Source organism: Cyphomyrmex costatus, unplaced genomic scaffold (assembly GCF_001594065.2).
Source record: "Cyphomyrmex costatus isolate MS0001 unplaced genomic scaffold, Ccosl1.0 scaffold340, whole genome shotgun sequence".
NCBI lineage: Eukaryota > Metazoa > Arthropoda > Insecta > Hymenoptera > Formicidae > Cyphomyrmex > Cyphomyrmex costatus.
Window position 1 is genome coordinate 227,592 of NW_017277557.1, and position 6,950 is coordinate 234,541.

Genomic DNA, 6,950 nt, shown 5'->3' on the forward strand with positions numbered 1-6,950 from the left:
CTGGAATGCGAATCCACCGTGCTGGACATTATTTTCCGCCCGTAGAGGTTGCCACGCTCCTCTGCCACCACGCTGCCGCGCCGCGCGTCTCTATCTCTCTCTCTCTCTCTCTTTCTCTCACCGCTCATACATGTATTTTTGCGAATCGTAGGACGCGCGCGTCGCGATACAGTCACGTATAGGCCGCGTTCGTTGCTCGCGGCTCTCTCCCTCTCTCTTTCTCTCTCTCTCACTCGCACGCTCACTCTCTCCCTCTCTTTCTCTCTCTCTCTCTCTCTTTCTAGCTATCCCACTCTGTTCCCTCTCTAGCCACACCGTTACCTTCTCTACTATACTTTTAAGTGTAATCCCTCTCTCCCTTCCCACCCTCACAATATGTTTGATCAAATTTTCTTCGCACTGCACTTTCGGGATGGATCCGCGCACTTCCCGGCGTGGCAAACGAAACGGCCGAACTGAATTCGCGTCTCGGGACGTCTCCCTCGCGCTCACCGCCCTTCTCACACACTCTCTCCCCCTCGTTATATGCTGCTTCTTTCTCGTTAAGAGGTATCGGCGGGCGCGACACACGCAGGCAGCATCGCGCTCCATCGCGCGCCGAGTTATCTCGCCGCTATACTCGCGCGGTCTCGCACGCAAAGTTTAGGAGGCACGCGGCCACGGCGGCGGGGCGGCCCCGGCCGGCCGCTACTTACGTGTAATGATTCGCCTTCTCCGCCTGAGCTGTCAACAAAGGTTTCGAGTCGGACTTCATCTTGGATACAACAACGCGAGCCACCGACCAACCGCGCTCGCGCACGAACACACGCACTAACACGTACGGCGTACGCCACCGACCGACAACACGGCGCACCGTCTCGATCGCCGTCGCCGTCGCCGCCACCACCGTCGTCGTCCTCGTCGTCACCGCCACAACCACCGTTACCGTTCACCGTCGCCACTGCTGTTGTTGCCGCCGCTTCTGCCGTCGTCGCCGCCACCGTCGTTCTCGTCGTCGTCCTCGTCGTCGTCGTCCTCGCGCCGTTCACGGCTCGCTCTTGTCCACCTCGTCCCTCCCCTCCCACCGGCTCTCTCTCTCTCTCGCGCCTTCTGGCGCGGCGCGCGCGAATCCTATTGGACGGGGAATGCGGGCCGCGCGACGCAATACACGTTGTACGCGGCCCCAGCGAGCCAATCGCCGCCACCCTCCCTCCCGGTCACGTGACGCGCGACGGCTTTCAAGGTCATTGATGTTTTGGTTCGCGCGGAAACAGGCGTCCGTCCGCTCCGTCCAGAGACGGCCACGACGGCGAGCCGACGGCATCGGCGACGACGAAGACGCGCGGAAACGACGACGAGTGGCATTCCCTCGCGGCTGAGTTTTTTTTTTCCTACACTTGGTCGCGTTTACGCGCCGTCGGCGGTATTGGAAATCCGCCTTCTGTTCTCGCCCAGAGAGAGAGAGAGAGAGAGAGCTTTCGATCAACGACGGGTCATCGAAAAAGTCTGGTTTTTCCATTACGTTGATGAACTAAATGACTTTCTTCGCTTCGTCGTCGTGTCCGCTTATTGTTTCTCTTGACGGTATCGAACCGTGCGTCGATTTATCGAATGCGAGAATTGAGAAGTACTTACAACAGACAGGAAGAATCATAGATTCCTCAGGAATCCTTCATTTTCGATATACACTCCCGTGTCGCGATTTGTCAGATTGCGTTTGAATCGGTTGGACGAGACTCGTCTTTGACGATTTGCTACCAAAGTAAAGGCCCGCTCTCGATGAGAATCGATAGCTCGCGAACGGAGTAGGATCCGCAACTAAGACGTTATCCGCGATTTCGCTACTCGTTTTGGCAATTTTATTACTCGTGGGATTCACGTGCATAACCGAGATTTAAAAGAAAAAAAAATTTATATTTTTGCTGCTATTCTTTTTTGATTAAATATTTGACAGAAATGGCGACTTCCGGGTAATTTTGGTGTCACTCTCTTTATACCCACTTTACCATGTTTCTATCATGTTACCTTATTTTGAAATGCCTCTATATTCATAAAACGTGGACATTGAACTACGTAGCCAATGTCTACGATCCCGTCGGTAATGTTTCCAGGTTAGTGCTAACCCGGTCGGGCCTAAAACACACCATAATATGCGCGGTATTATTTATTATCCAGGATTTTTTTGAACTTTACGCGCTTAAAAAAACCCGAAATTTATGGAATGCTGAAAATCATAATCAAACACCAAACTTTCTTTTAACAAAAGTTTGTTTAAACGTTAATTTTAAACGTTAAATTATCTGGTAAATAAATGTTAATATAGTTTATAATGCATATAGAGCTATCATTTCTTTCTTTATCTTCACTTTTATTATAAAAGTGTTTTTTTTTTATATTTGAAAAATTCATATTTTTACCAAATTCTTTTATGATTAATTTTATTTGAATAAATAATTAGATAATGATAATAAATACAACATAAATGAAATATTATATGAAAAAAATATCAAATAATCAATTTTATAAAAAAAACTCAAAATATCCAGTCGGATAAGCTTTTTTAAAAAAAATCCCGGGTTTTTCTCAACCCTGATATATATTAAAGATTAGGAATTAGAAATCCATAGCGCGCGCGCCAAACAAAATCGTAATAGAATTTTAATTCGTAATCTTCAATTTTAAATATATGTATGTGCAGTCTGATGGTTATGATTATGTCTCTTCATAAAAAGCACTGATTTTTTGAACGAATCTCCGATTGAATTTAATATGTGAAATATTCAAGCTTCGCGCAAATTGATTCAACGCTTATTTGTTGATTTTGAACAAGAAGTGCAATGTTTCGTTGACTAATCACAAAAACAGAATTTTACGAATTGACCAATCAAATGCTTCGAAGTAAAAATTCTTTCAAGGATAAATTAAAACTGTTCCATTTGACAAAAGCTCACAAAGCTCGACTCGTATAATTCGCTGCTAGTTTCACGACATCAGGAAACAAAATCGAAAAGGCTAAGCGAAACGTACTTTGTATTACAGTAAATTTTATTAAGTCTGATTAGTGTTGGTGTTAGTCAGCATCGTATCGCTGTATTCATGCTATCTCGCATTGTATCTATACAGTATCTCGATAGTACATTTGCGATTGCGATTTTTATTTCTCCCGTTCAACCGTACGGCACGCCGCCATTGGGAGTCGATTTCCGATTTCATACTAACATCTATCACGGTTTTATTAGTAAAATAAAATATACACTGAGATAGAGAGACGCTGGAAGGATAACAAAGTATCTTCCCGGATGCTCGGAAGAGCGTTCGTGAAATACAGGGTGGCGCACGAAATGTTATACTATTTGCTCTACATTTCACATAACACGTAATATCCCAGTAATATCAAGTAATATTGCAATATACCAGAAAAATTACATATTACAATATAATATCACAGAATTACTGATGTATTACACGAGAATCAACATATAATGTCACAGTAATATTGTAGCAATGTAACGTACGTCTTAAACAGTAAAGTAACATAATAATATTTTTACGATGTCTTATTAACGCCAGAGACTATTAAGATATCAAAAATTTATACGTGTGTACACACACATAATTTTATAAGTGTGTGATGTTCAATTCAATGAAATTTTTAATAATTCTTTAAAATGATTCAATTTTTTCCGATAAATGTTACATAAATATAAACATTATGTAAATATCACACAAATATTATATATTACAGTGATATTTCTGTGATATAACTCGGTAATATTTCATTTTCGCGTGACATCCTAATAATATTTCTATAATATTTCTGCTAGACTTATTGTAATATTGAAATGATGTTGCTGTGATATTATGTGCTACATGAGATATTACACATTTATTTTTAACAAAACTGATACAGAACTGATATATAGAATTACTAAAGCTTGAAAAATGAATAATTCAGTATGATCGCTGATTAATTACTTATTTATAACTTTTGAAGATCCTTATGTCACTACGTTCCGACATAAAAATCTCTAGACAAACAATTGCACGATGTGAGCGAAAACGTCTTCGAGTCTACGCCACACTCTCTATTTACGTGAAAAACAATGTAACTTTTACTTTATAATTAACATTTTATGCCGCCATTTTACAAACTGATGCGTACATCCAATTCCGACTCGTGATGCCTCACCTAACGGAATTTCCAGTACAGATAGAATTTGTTCATACGGTTAAAAAAAACCGATTTACTTTACAAGTATTATTTTAATGAGATAATTAAATGGTATGACATTTCGTGCACCTTGTAGATTACACGGAGCGTCGTGTTTATGCTGTACATTTACATCCTTCAACAATTTGCCAACCGTGCGAGTTATGTTCTGATTCATCGACCGCCACGCAATTTTTGTAACCCGTGTTGTTTTTAAGAATTCTCTTTTTCTTGTAATTTCTTTTAGTGCCGTTTCTTCAAATTAATCATAGAAAAATAGCGTGTAGTGCGGGATAAATAGATCCATTTCTATCTTGTAGATTATCTTCAATAAACAAGTCCAAAAACGATATCGTTATTGACTCTCAAATTCCAAACGAATCCAGTAAAATTTTCCTATAATTAGGAAGTTAATGAGAGTGCCACGTTGCTGTTGGTACGTCAAACAACAAAATTGGATATATTAAATCCTTTTATTCAACAATACATATATAGAGTTTAATACGTTTCGACTCTTTTTTGAGTCATCCTCAGCTATACATAATTATAACCCAATTGAATAACGAGTAAGTCACATCGAATTAATAGATTTGATGTTCTTATGTCTATGGAATAAATTACCAATAATTTAATATGTTCCCATTTATAATCAAAAACCAAGTGACTCACCTAACTATATCCAACCAGGATAATATACAACAGTGTAGGATGATGGCGATCCATGATTTTGATATTTAAATTAAAATTTTATTTATATTTTCCTGGTTAGATATTGATAATTATGTATAGCTGAGGATGACTCAAAAAAGAGTCGAAACGTACTAAACTCTATGTATTGTTGAATAAAAGGATTTAATATATCCAATTTTGTTGCTTGACGTACCAGTAGCAACGTGGCACTCTCATTCGCCTCCTAATTATAGGATAATTTTATTGGATTATCTTCAATCTCTTTTCTTAAGAATAGACTCTATATTATTAAACCCTGTGTCCACGGTAGAACTCGGTTTAAATTCTCAGACCAAGAAATGTGTAACCAATCAACTTGCCGTTTTTCCGTAAAAATTATATGTTGGTTATACATTCCCGAATTCACGAACTCGAATAGAGTTCTAACACCGTGGACACAGGGCTTTAGACTGATTACTTCACTGCCATGTTTGATGCCAAATAATCAGCTGTTATTGCTATTGTTATGTCCACCTACTTACCAAACACATATACTCACAGACTATATGTACGTATATACGTGCATAGATGGCATAGACCAGGACTGGTTAACAACATTTTCATCTCTTTCTATCACATGCAAAATAGTTAGGTCATAAAAATCTATTGGTTTTTAGCTTACCTTTGTCTTTTTCTGGTTCTAAGAATTAGAAAAAGATAAAGAGTAAATTAAACCGAGATTAAAGTCTCTAAGGCTATAAATTGTCCCATCTTTCGGTAAACTTCAGCTCACTGTCCTATTTTCTTACTCTTTTATGCTCTTTTGTATATCCAACAAATAAATTACCACATAGTTTATCGGAAGATGAACAACTAGTCCTAAATCTACATTGATAAAATGGATATTAATTCTTCAGTGATGGATCGTAAATCTAGTAGCAGATAGATTTATCCGAACGGTCGGCAAAGTGTTAACGTAATCGAAAACGCTCCAATTAATGCTTCGTGCCGAAAATTTTACGATTCCACTCGATCGACTCGGGGTGACATGATCGCCGGCAAGCGCATACGTTGCGTTAAATGTTAAACGATTGAACAATTGTAAGCATATATCCTCTTTGTTACGGGCTGTTGACGCTTAGTCTTTGTCATAAATAACGGAGAGCGTGTATATCCGGAGTAATATTATATTAACAGTTTATTTTTATACAATTAGCTATCTATATACAGTATGTCAATATGAATGTCGCATTTTTTTTTTTTTAATTATTAACGTAATATTAAAGAAAGAACCCTCATTTAATCTTGTCTGATGCACTAAAATCTGGAATATTCTGTTCTCTTTGTATGTGTATGTATGTGTCCATACATACATCATGTATATACTATATATGTGTATGTATGTATGTATACACGATGTCCAAAAAAGGTCGGGATCCCTGAATATCTTGAAAAATGTAAGTTTTTTTTACAGAAAAGTGTTTCAGACAAAAGTTGTAGGATTTAAAAAAATCTTATTTACTGATCTTATTACTTTAACCCTGGGTGGCGTCGCCAAGGTCAGGTCAAGGGCCATATCGATTTTTTTATTCCAGAATCTAATAGCTCTGACGTCAAGAGCTTTTGAAAACACTACACAATACAGTTTATTTTTATTAAGTGTTTTTCAAAATATGAAATTTGAAAGTTACAGTACTACTGGCGATTATCCAAGGTGTTCAACGGACGGCTAAAATCTTATAAAATGTTAGTAGACATCTTTTTTAAACATTTAATGTACCTATTCGATGATTTATTTAATTGGAATTTCTTAAATGATCTTGTCTGAAATACGGAACCCGGTAACTCCGTATTTATTGTACGGTATCAAAAATAAGAATTTCCAATTTTCAAATAGCGTGAAAGAACACAAAAATCTATAACTGAACAATAAGAATACATTGGAATTTTCATTTTTTGACTTGAAATAATGCACTTTTAATTTTTCCTATTCTTAGTTTTTAACGTTAATATTATACACCGTGAATTTTGACGATTTTATTATTAACATCCAGCGATTATTATTGTTTTATATTGCGCATGCTTTATACAA